Raw genomic sequence first — 13,150 nt, 5'->3', positions numbered from 1 at the left:
TTTATTCCCAACTTGTGGGTGGCATACCGTCTGGCATGATCAGACACGAAAAGTTGGCACACCCCAGCCATCCAGATTTTGAGAAACACTGAACAGATGAAATTTCGTTGAAACCACCTAAACAGGAAACAAACAAGTATGCGCCAGGACATCCTTGCGATCTTCGGGACCAAAGCTAGCGGCGAGATATGAACATGTCCAACTTCACTGACTTCAGAATTTCCACATTCCCTGCATTCTCATGCAGCCCAAAAAGTGATGAATTGTTTGTCCACGGATTGCCAATATCTTTTCAACAATTTCTCCATAATTTAAAAGTTCATTGGGGTTGAACAACCGTTTAGCACTTTTATTCAGCCACCATTTTACGCATCTTCCGATGGTAATTTAATTTGCTACTCCAAAAGTCTTCTGGATGGTGGGTCATCACGTCGGATAAGTTGGACATATTGCAGTGGCGATGGCTCAAGTATTGCATTGGAGGACTCGACTCAAGCACGTCGGCGCATGAACCAGGTATCGCATGGGCTAGCTGCCTTCTTTATTGCATCCAGCCATTACAAGAGAAAATAGTTCGTCGGTCAAGCAATGAGGCTCCCCTAGGACAGAACAACCAATCTGTTCTGGCTTATAATGTTTACGTCAGCTCCCAGATGATGGGTCGCACACCGTTATGTACAGTAATAATAATGCAGTCCTAGCAAAGGCACATGAGTGATTTGAAGTAACCTGAAAACACATGAAACCGGATCGGTTACTTAAAGTTGCTCAAGGCCCAACAGCTGGAATTAATTAAAGCTGAAAACCATTCCTAACCGTGAGTGACCTTGGGCGGTTAGGTAAATGGCCGGAGTCATAACCAGTAAAAGTAAAAAGGAGTAAGTAAAAAGGAGATGAGATGGAATAATTCAAACTGGGAGCACATTGCGAGTTCTGTCCCGAAAATGTGGTTTAATCTAAAACTAAGCAGACTCACTGGTTGCGCTGTTGTAGGGAGGTCAGGTGCAGGGGATAGGTTGGATGGGGACATGGTGCCAATACATAGGGTGAACCGAACACCGTATACGGATTTGAACTTGTGGAAGAGGCAAGCCGAAATTGTAGCAGAAACCCAGGCTAGCCATAGGTGAGCTAAAATTCATCGGGTACGTAGGAGCTCATCCCAGAGACGAGGCGGATGAAAAATTTTCTCGAAGTTGTGACTAAAGACTCGGATGGGTGAGAGGTCGCAGTCGAGATTCTGAAGAAAATACTTGGAAGGTCCCTTCTCATTGGGTACGACACTGCCACACTAGCATTGTACTGACATGCTTCGGTTTATGGACAGCCCCGTAACGGTCGTCAACGGTGCCGCGATCGGAGAACGGACACGCGGTTCCGTGGCAGCTGTTTCTGAGTGAGACGGGGATTGACAGAGCCAGGCGGGTGCAGGCTCATGGATTATTTCCATTTCGTTGGAGGACCGTGTGATTGTAGACCGGGGACAAGCAAGTTTGAATGAACAACTGTTCTACGGGGTGTTTGGGCAACTGCAGTTGGGTCTGAAGCTTGTGGGAAGAGGATCAACGAGAAAGAAATGTAATGAAGGCAGTAGCTTGTGGCGAGTGTCAGGAGGCAAAAGATACGACAGTGTCAATAGACAAAAATATAAGAGGGGATGATAGCAAGTTAAATAGACCCAAGAAAGGTGAGTACGTTTGCTGATCTAAAAGCCAAGTACTAGTTGGGTGAGAGTGGGTGCCCAGTTTTAGGATGGTGAGAACTTTGCCGTCGAGGTAGCTAGCAGGGACCAGCTAGCTGTTGGACTTGTTGAAAATGGGCGGCCGTTTCCGGCCTTCCAAAGCATCATGGGATATGATCCTTGTTGTGCAGAAAGAGTGGTTAATGTGAGCAATGACAGTAGACAGGTAAAAAGCGGACGAGCAGCAGCTTAATAGATAATTGATAAGAATCGTAGCTTAACTGAGGTATATTACGTCATCCTAACAGGAAAGCAAGGTTAAGGATCACCGGTCGCGGAGTCACCGCTCTAAACTCCAGAAAACGAATAATGTATGGCGAACAACAGCCACTAAGTGCCAGCTGTGACTGCTTGTAATCGGGAAATGATAAGTTATTTGCATTTCGTGCATATGATCGCTCTAGATGATAAGAGGGAAGAACGTATGTGCTGTTTCGATGATGAAATGGACTTGGGTTGGTGTGACCCATCTAAGACGATGTCGACGTTAGCCGTGAGCCTCACACAGTACCCTCAGGATACCTCAGCATTAATGCAATTTTTTAATTCTTTTAGAACAAACTGAAGCACAGCTGTCATTCGCTTGTATTTCTTGGTGTTGTGAGACAAGTGACAACCGGAACAAGGCCAATCCACCTACAGACAAACAACAGTGGTGTTCTTTTTTGTTTTCCTGATTTAAAGGCCAGGCTCATAACCACCGACAATGGGCGATACATCCGTGCTGCTGGAGGGGTGCCGAGTATACGAACGCACCCTGGTGCAACGTAACAGGGCGACTCTCCCTGCGGGACTTACCCGTCCACCACACGAGGTTTTCATCCCTCGTGCATGCTACCAGATCTGCAGGGTGACAGTCGACTGAATAGTCATAATTGTGATTTGTGCAGTAACGGATAACTCCAGCTACCAGATATTTTATCCAGTCTAGGGGAAGCCAGGCCAGTAAAACTGTTCAGTCATTTCGAACACGCAAAAAGCGAACAGCCATTGGAAGAGGCAAGCTGCGGAAGCAAATGGAACATCAACTACCTTTTAGGCTACGAGAGTAGAATGGAGATGTTCAGAGCCTCTGTACTATGGCTAAACGAAGACGACGCACTGGTCTGAACCGCCTTGCCAAGTAGGGGCGCACCAATATTATATGTGTGTGTGAATGAATGGGCCATAAGGCCAAACAAGTATTTCATTCATGGCGCATCTTCAGACCCATCATTTGACGTGCGTGCGCTACGCGTGTTCAGGGGATGCAGAATGGTCCAGAACAGCAAGGAAATTAGACTTCAGTTTGGCTGAGGTTATTTAACTCCAGTCAAAGCAAAGCAAGAGACATTAAACAGAGCTGACAGAGTTACCCAGGGATGGGACCAAGCTTGAAGAACTAGGAATAATTTGGCTGGGTACAAAAGCTAACGGCCGCAGGAAGGAAATGCAACCAGCTCAGTGAAGACGGGCTTGGCGACAAGTACGGTGGCAGGCGCTAGACATTCTGTACTTCCACTACTCTTCAGAGAGCGGAAGATGTAGACGCAAGGCGTGAACGTCTGCATAAGAGATAGATAAAGTGGTAAATTATAGACAAGAAGGCTTGGGAAGGTGGTTGTCGCACTTGCGGATTAATGCTAAGGGTTTCGTGCTGGTGAGTGTAAATGCTAGAACCTAGTAACAGGACAGTCAGGGTGAGTGCGCAGATTAGAACGGCTTAGGGCCTACCTCAAAAAATGTCTAGTGTAAGCTGAGGCGCGAAAAGCCGCTCGGCTCTCTCAACAGAAACTAAGAATCAATGGCCTTTTGAAAGCCTACATTGGACGAGATAGTACAGATATGGGAGTGAGGCTTGTCCCATAGTTTGGAAGACAGACAAAGGAAAAACGTTTTGTCTAAAGACAGCTCGGCATGTCGACAATCAAAGTAAACAACCAGAGTTACGGATATTATAGGGAGTACAGGAAGAAACTTTAGAAAAGCAGTCAGCTATGTGAGCCCGCCGGTAGATAAGGTGATGCAGAAGTCCTAGATTCAACATGGTGTGCCTTAGCCATAATAGATTCAGCCGGATGGCGCCGGAAACAGGGTCTTAGTAAACGAGCACTGCACAATCTCCACAGCAGTCCGGCATGCCTCTGAATTCCGTGAGGCGAATTCAGGGCTGGATCCAAGAATGGGTCTTACAAATTGTTTAAAGATGGCAGTTTATTATGGAAGAATCGGCAAATGTAAGCGCAGAGCTTGCGAGCCCCAGCCACTCTGTACCTTGCATGTTAGCTGGGGCCAAATGCACAGGGATACCTAAGGCCTGGGGAAAAGTAGGAATCAATAGTTCCTTAAGAGTAAACGTCCCGGGGAGTACTTGGAACCGACATGACATGGCTTGGCATTTTGGAACAGCTCACGTAAGACAGGAGTTGGAGGACCAGAGCGATACAGAATTCAGGTCAGGCTGGATGTTAGCAAGAGTAGAAACAGAGTCACTGTCCTTAAACGTGTGAGCGATCTTAATGTCATCAGGGAACAAAAAAAGGAGATCCATGGGGGATCGAATCGGTGACGTTATTAACGCATAGTAGGAATTTGAGGGCCAAGTACACGACCTTAAATAACCACACTGGTAATGGGAGGGGCTGAGGAGGGGAGATCCCGGATTTTGGTGGCCTGGGTTCTCCCAGTGAGGCAAGAAGTGAACCATCGAGGTAGTGTGCCATCAACCCCCGTACATCGTAATTTGTTGAAAGGTGCACCTTGGGGAACTTGGTCAAATATGTGAATATCATAATAGATAAAAATAATACACGGTCTGGTATCGTAGGCGGACGAAATGTGGTTGAAGAAATCCACCTGACATGTGTTACCGACCGCCGTGCCATAAACCCATACTTCCGGTTGTCAAGGATTTTGGTGGCGAGCAGGTCGTCCATGGCAGAAACTTTGATAAAGCGCTCTAGGGTACGAAGGAGTAAGCAGGTTCATTTGGGAAGCGTCGACGCAGCGCCATCTGCTGCTTCTGCATATGTGACTAAAAGGACTTTCTTCTGAAGGCAGCACAAGCATACATCTGGTCTCCGAAAGTTTTGCCACATCATCTGCCAAAATAAAACCCAACTGTGCGTCACTTACTCAGCAGAATCGGTCGATACTTCTGGTAGTAGTTTTGTATGCCCTCGGTGATAAGGACCCCGCCGAATTCATTGGCCACAAACTACCGCACTTCACTGGACGGCGCCCATTCTTCAGTGGGGCCCTCCAGGTGTCAAGCTCTTTTTCTGTAAGCCGTCGGTCAACCGGAAGCCAATCGTATAAAAAACTGAAAAACAAAGTTTTGTTCAAGAAATTGAGAGATGACGGAAAGGTGGTCCCGCCTTAGACAAAAATACACCATACAGCCGTACTGTCTGCCATTAGCAGACGCATCCATGTTACTGGCTTGTTCTGATTTTTTGACTTTTCGTTTGTGTTGCAAGCCACATTCTGCATGGGTGCTGCAACCGTTTGTAATGCAAAATAGCATTGGTTTTTTGATTAACGGGTGAACTATCAAATGCAAAAATAAGTCGATTCTGATTAGCTAATATTTTGACCAATCAGCGCACGCTCTCTTATTTTTCATAACGGGCTCACGACATATCCGGCTCAGGTGTAGTATACGCTTGTTGCTTGTTTGATTGACTTATTGATGATGTACAGCTTTGCTTACTCGACTTCGGCGCGTGAACTTCGTTTCTGTTTTCCATCCACAGAAAATATCGCGAGCACCTGGTTTCGGATAATCACTGCTCCTTGGTGCTTCCATAGCGTGAATACCGCGTATACAATCAATTGCTTGGGTTCGGATTGTGTGTGAATTGCCGACCTATCCTTCAGCATACATTGCCTGCCACTTTAATCGATTCATACGTAATTAATAACAATGTAAATTCACGCTCACGAGGTTTCGACTCATGAGCTCTCTTTCAGTTTTCCGGCCATAGAAACTGTCGTCAAACCCTATCCTGCTTTTTGAACTTGAGTGACGCGTGTCAATCCACAAGAAGGATCAAGAAATCCATTTTCTGTAATCACGGTAATATGGCAAGATAATAATACGCATATTCAACAAACCTCAACAGATTCTCCTCTGAAGATACCATAGGAGTGACAAAATAAAGAGGTACAATCACCAGCTTGAGGATAAATCGCAGTTCACTTCGCCACAAAATCGATATCATCAGGAAGGAACAGATATCGACGGCGAGTAACCACGAAAAAATGTCCGACCAAAATTTAAGGTTATAAAAAATTTCATTAAAGCAAAGGTTTCAGTTTATCGGGTCAAGGGGAATAAAAATGGGGTAAGCTGTCACATGTGGTTGGGGAAACGAGCACACTTTTGGTAGGTTTTCTTCCTCACCCCCGTCCAAAATCCCAGTGGAGTATACTTCCTCAAGCTAGGGTCATTTCTGGCTCCATAATTTTACTTCCCGAAGTTCCAAATAAACGTACTGCTGTACGTCTAGCGGAGCTTACTTACGCGCCGCCTCCCAGTGGTCTCTCTGTATGCGATGAGTTCGAAAACCGATCTCCTTCCTCTGGAGAGCTGAGCGCGCGGTTCATATCTCTTTCTACCAGCCCTACTCGCAACCTTCTGTCAAACAAATCTTACGCACATAACCCGCCAGCCTACCATCTCGTGTACGTGCAACTACGGTTGTGACCAAACTATCACTTGGTGTTTTACGTTCATCGAACACGTCTTCGGCCACCGTTCGCGAGAGAACGCATCTGACTACCCCAAGATTACATCCCCTTTTCTGAAGTACCTTTGAGAATACCGACACTCAGTTCGTTCTTGAAGCAAATGTATATATTCCTTCACGCAGTGCTTCTTAAATAATTGTATCCAGTAATTCACTTGTAGCAAACCTTTCGTATGCCTCCCTGATATGCTTTCCGGGATAACCGTTTACATTGTGTTAAGAGTGAGCAAGTCATTCGATGTTAATGCCAGCTTGTCGAAATAATCGGTCCGGTTGGGCACAATAGGGAGTCTGTTCATGACTAGCTTCGCTCCCAAAAGGAACGTTATCAGTTCTTCGCCACCCGTGTTCTGTTCATTGACTGTTGGCCTTAGTATCCGTCTTACGGAACGTACGATACGTCCCCATACATTGACTCCATGGCTGCTCAGCTGTGAGATGAAGGGCCGTTCGCGTTATACCGTGGACGAGAAAGTCGCCCTATGGCTCGCTTCAGTTCCATCCCCGCTCCGACGAAATTAAAACCCTTACCAACGATAAACTTTTTTGAGGTCCCTCTTCGTGTCGTAAAATACATCAGCGTTTTAATGAACGAGTTAGAAGATGATGGATAGGCCATTGCGAGATTCACCACCCTCATCTATGAGCGTGTAAACAAGAAGCCATAGCTGTTCCACTCTTAACTGTCAACAGTCCAAAACAGGCACATCCCGCTACCGTGAAGGAATGCCAGTCTGGCTGGATCCTGCCGAGGAGTATTGGTGCCATAAATTGCCGTGAAGCCGTGGTAAGAATTCCTTCGACACAACCAGCAACCGTGAATCACCGGCTTTGTCATCGGTACTTCCTGAGAGACCCAGTACCTCTGGCAGTGTGGATAACGCATGCGATAGTCCACAATGTCCATTCAGCACGTGGACGCTCCAAGCTATCAACCTGGTGACGTCATGCTTTGGGTGTAGTATACTGGGATGTTTAGTAGCGTGCGGCCACACAAGGTTGTCCAACCTCCCTCCCAAACATAACAAGCCGTCTATCGTCATCGGGCATAAGCGCACTAGGTTGTGGTTGCATGTGGTTCATTCATCAACCCTACCGGCGCGTTCCAATTTTAGCCATCTGAACCGTATGAATATCAGGCTTACCTTGCCGCACCACTGTGAGTTTTAATCCTCACTCAACAGGCTTCATCAAGTAAGTCTTTCGTTACAAATGTTACGTCTGACCCACTATCCAACAATGCGTGGAAATCAGAACGGGGATCTGGCAGAATGGATGATACAACAGTCATACACAAACCAGCTACTGATTCATGAATATGAGAACTGCTCTCCAAGGTGGCCGCAGGTGCGAATGCTACCTCAAACACGAGACATAAAACAAATCATATGCAGGGTCGCGTCAAGGGAAGCAACTTCAAACAACAGTCTGCAACTTCGAAAGGGGACCACGTCGCATGGGACACCGGACAGCCCTGACGATTTTCCGAAGAGTGGAGTATTAGAACCCGCACGGTACGTCCGAAATCGGTTTCGTTCCTTCCTCGTGCAAAGTTGTGGAAAAAATTTCGTTTTTTAATCTATTCACAGAGTGCACACGAGCAATTGTTGAATATTATTATCCCAACAAAACACTTGAGAGATAACCCTTGACAGTTTGCGAACACTTCCCATTTTGCATCTAGTCCTAAACATGACATCAATTTATACCGATTGCCCTCAGCAGCCATTGACAGACCACAACAGATGTGAGCGAAATGGCTGTCCGTCAAACGTCAAACGCGGTATGCATTGCCACACCTGCAAGTCCTGGTGGCACCTCAAATGCACGGGTTTACAGGACGACCAGATATGCCGACTAGCTTACTCTCTTGACCCGTCTGTCTGCGCCAGCTGCCTCTACGTTAAGGGTGCAATGCATGCCGCAGCCAAGAGGAAAGCCCCCAAAAACGGTACCCAATCCCCACTGCAGATTCAGAAAGACCGATGTCAGTGTTCCGCTTTGATCGGAATACTCCACGTGAGATTAGAGCGTCTTTGAAAAGCACTGGAGGATTCAGACACTAAAAATGCGGAGGCTTGGAATGAAGGTTCACAAGGAACTTTCTTCGCTGAACGAGTACCCTGCGATATCCATACCGGGCCCTCTGGCTGCGAAGAAAGTAATACAACTCTCTGACGCCGCTATGAGGACCGCAACAGCGTCTTTAGTGGACAGGCGCCTAAGGGAAAGCAGCTTGATAATCTGAGGTTCGTTCTCCGGAAAACTCATGCCAGCGAAGCTGGCACATTCAATCCTTAGCATTATCCTCATCAAGCCTGACCAATTGCTCCACACAGAATGGTTACGCCAGAAGGGAAGCAAGCGAACTCTTGGACTTTTCGTCACTCTTTCTCCCTCATTTGACTTACAGAAGTTCTTGGAGCGGGCTGGCAGCATCCAGAAGGCGTCTGTCTGAGGATCACCCTCTGGACGCGCGAAGGCTGCGGCACAGCAGTTCAGGGGTGGAGGCACGAAACATGGTTCCGCTGGGCACGAATGCAGCCGGCCCCAAACTCATGACCAAGCCGATTGTGGTCACGTCCCGTTGTGCTCCCGAAAGCAGGCCGAAGAAACCAGCTGCGTCTTCGGACAGCAGTTTTTACTCGACCACCACAGGCTCTCGCCCACCAAAGGCAATGATGCCCTGGAGGAGGCAAACCTCATATGCAAGCAGCGCCCAAAGTACGTGGAGCAATCAACGCTTATCTCCGTAACAGACAACAACGCTGCATCCATGCACTCCTCAACAAAGCCGCAACCTCTGAACTGCAATGAGTCAGATGTGCAAGGACAAGCAGTGAAGCCATTCTTCAGCTCTGCTCCGTCAAAAGCGGCCTCTCTTTTTGTAGGCACAACCGCCGCGCAGGACCCCGACAACCTAAGCCATAAGCATGATCACGGCCATCCGGAAAACACCTCGTACATCCGGTTGGCCACGCTGATCACCGGCGGATCAGGTGTTCACACAAACACGAAAGAAGAGCGACTGCAGCCAAACAAGCCAGATAAAATTCGCCAGATTAGAAAACTGCTGGCTAGCTTCAAGGTGCAGTCCTCCGCGAAAACGAGCCTCTTGGGAGCGCCACCAAAATCGTTACTTCTTGGTTCCATCACTCAGTGCCCAGGGCCTCAAAGAGACACTTTTTTCCGAACCAAACCGTGCCAAAACACCCATGGGTCCAGGAGGGCGAAAGCTTGCCGCAAATCATTGATCAGCGGCAAATCTGGTCGCCAAAATGGGGTGATAAAAGAGCTACAAACAGCAACGGTCGAAATTTTCGCCCACAGGGAAAAAGACCTCGTCTTCCAAAGCCAAAAGGCCCGAGCAACCCGGGCTCCACGGAACGAGAAAACCTCGCGAGCGAAAGGCACCCCCCGAAACCACGAAAACAGGAAGCAGACGACATCGCCCCAGAGGCCCCTTCGGAGCCTTGGACTCAAACCCGGCGAACAACTATCAAACCTGCTAACCTCCCTGGTCACTAAACTTTCGGCTCCTTACTCCCGGAGGCAGCAGAGATGGTGTTGAAATGCTTGTCGACAAACTGCCTCAGCCTTTTCAACACACTCGGTGATGTTAAACATTCAGCTTACCTTGAACAACCGTCCATAATCGCGCTCGCAGAGAGCCGGCTCACACCAGATGTCTCTGATGCGGAGATCTCGATAGACGGTTATTCTATTTTTCAAGCCGACTCAAAACGAGGGCGGGCAGGTGGGATGGCTCTGTACTTACGTGCGGCCCTACCAATCCCGGTTGTCCTCTCTGACACCACCCGCGCACAATCTTGTGATGCACTGCGTGTCCAAAACCCGCTGCGCGGTTCCGATTCTCTCCTTCTCGGTGCGGCCTGCTGTAGCCCCTCCATGAAAATGACCAATTCCTCATACAAACCCTTGTGCAACTACCAATTCACTAATATGTCGTTGCACACTTCAGGTGCCGCGCAGGTCAGCTACCATCCCTCTTGGATTTGGTCATCACCAACGAAAGACACTTCGTTGATCAGGTAACAATTGCCGCTCCACTGGGACATAGCGACCACTGTGTGCTGACCTTTGATTTCGTCTGCTATTGGGCCAGAAATCCCAAACCTCAAACGTGGTTTCGAGACTTCTGCTGTGCAGACTTCTCAGGAATGCGCATCTTTCTTGAACAACTCACATTGAGACCAGCTCCAGTGGAAGAACTATATAGGACCATTGTCTAAAATGTTTACGGGGCTGACGCAACGTTCGTCCCAAAAAACCGGGACGCACTCGGATGAACTGCAGGCTGCCAAAAAGGATTCGGCAACTTCCTGGAAAAAGATCCCAACTCTTTTTCAAAAAGTTGACCACAGGGGATACAGAAAATGAGCTGGCATTTCGTAAAATGCGGAACCGCTGTAAATCAGAAATCCGCAAATGGGACATACGAAAAAGAACCAACATCCTGGATCTCGCTCGAAAAAAAAACAAAAACGTCTTGTTCAAGCACATGAGACATCGCCGCAGAAACAAGCCATCCGCGTTCTCCTTGATGGAAAGAAACGGATAGCAAATGACCCAACAGTGGTATCTGAGGTTTACAGAGAACACTATGCGTGTCTATACTCATCCCCAGCGTCCTCGTCACATCCACTCTTGTCAAGGCGGAACTACGAACAACCCCTAACCGACTTGGTCTTCACGGTGGAGGACATTCGTCAACTCTTGCACAGGATCAACCCATACTGCGCGTTGGGGCCCGACGAGGTCCATCCAAAGATCCTGAAGGAAACGTCCTCCACACTGGCAAATCACTTACACCTGGTGTTTCGTCAGCCGCTTGACGAAGGCCGCCTTCCCTCTACTTGGAAGGAAGCGATTGTCACGCCAATCTACAAAACTGTTGACCGATTGTCGCCTGGAAGCTACAGGCCTATAAGCCTCACTAGTGTGCCATGCAAGGTGATGGAACGCATTCTGAAGCGAGCTATCCTGGGCCACATTACTTCCAGCAACCTGGTATCTCCAGCTCAACACGGATTTCTCCCACGCCGCTCTTGCGTGAAAAACATGCTCGTGTTAATGAACAGCTTAACCCAAGCCAAGGAAGAAGGACTCATATCGGATGACATATTCTTCGACTTCTCAATGCATTTGATAGAGTCCCCCACGTCCCGCTGCTCCACAAACTCAAGTCTTACGAGTTTCAAGGAAAAATCCCTCGCTGGATCAAGGCGTTCCTATCAGACAGATCATTCCGAGTGAGAATAGGCTCGACCCACTCTTCTCCAGCGCCGGTCTCCATTGGATTTCCTCAAGGCTCCATCCTGGGACCAGTGCTGTTTCAGATATACGTCAACGACCTCCCAGATGTTCTTGCGAGTCCATATCTACTTTTTGCGGACGACTTGAAATCCTAGACTACCAATGCCAGTGCCCTTCAAATGGATGTAGAGGCTGCCAAGCAGTGGTCGTTGGACTGGCACTTTCCTTTGAATGACGAAAAGTGCGTCCATATGTAGTTTGGAGGGGATTCAGCGAATGCCTTTGTCATGCATGGTGAAAAGGGACCAGAAAACATCATGAGGATAGATGCCAAAAAGGATTTGGGCATTCGGGTCTCCTCAAAATTATCCCTCTCACTGCACCATGAGAAATCGGCCCAAAAGGCCTTCGCCATTTTACAGATGATTCGACGCACCTTCTCCCGTATTACTCGCACGGACTTCCAAATACTCAATGGGGCCTACGTCGGACCGCTCCTGGAGTACGCCAACCAAGTTGTCTACTCAGTACGTACGAAAGACTTTACCCTCATTGAGCGTGTCCAGCGGACCGCCACTAGAATGGTTGCCGACCTCAAATCCATGGGCTACGAAACGCGTCTCACGATGCTTGGTCTATTTCCCCTGGATTACCGCCGCCTCCGAGGGGACCTAATTCTTACTTACGCCCTGTTTGAACAAAGCTTGGCAAACAGGTTTTTTACCGTTGACCCAGCAAACACCCGGCGGGGACATAGTAAGCTCAGAGCACGTACATTCATTAGACAAACTTTTTCCTCATTTCGGGTAGTAGGTGCGTGGAATGACCTTCCTCCGACGGTTGTTCACGCTCCTTCTAGAATCCAGTTTAAACACTATTAGACACTTATTTATACGAATCCTCGCGCTGGCGAGCATACTGACCCACGCTGAGAACATAAAGAGCAGTGCTACACCCTTTTTCACTTGTGCCTTTCAGGTGAACGACAGCCACTGACCGACAAGAACAAAACCGACCGGGAAAACTTGGGAAAAAGCCTCGATCCTGTGTAGCAATCCGTGAGTCCGTGAATCCTGGGGTCTCAGCGATGCTGGGAGAAAATTTCACCAGACTTTTCCGCCACAGCCATGATTGCTTCAGTGAACAACGAAATTTGATAAGTTGCAGAAATATGTGCATAGATTAAGATGGTTTTTGGTCTGAGCACATATACAACAAAATGCAGCATTTTGGCGCAAAATGTTTTACTTCACACGTAGAGGTTTTGCAACTGAGAGAATTGTGCGGCTAATGGGCGCCGCCACGACCAGGCGAAGGCATGCCCTGATTGGTCAGAATGCCGGATTATCCGGTTCGAGCACCTCTAGCTCGACGCTTCTCACCCCCTCACGGAGATTCCAGC

This window comes from Opisthorchis viverrini, assembly GCF_000715545.1.
Source record: "Opisthorchis viverrini unplaced genomic scaffold opera_v5_90, whole genome shotgun sequence".
Lineage (NCBI taxonomy): Eukaryota > Metazoa > Platyhelminthes > Trematoda > Opisthorchiida > Opisthorchiidae > Opisthorchis > Opisthorchis viverrini.
Note: the sequence above shows the minus strand (reverse complement) of the source record.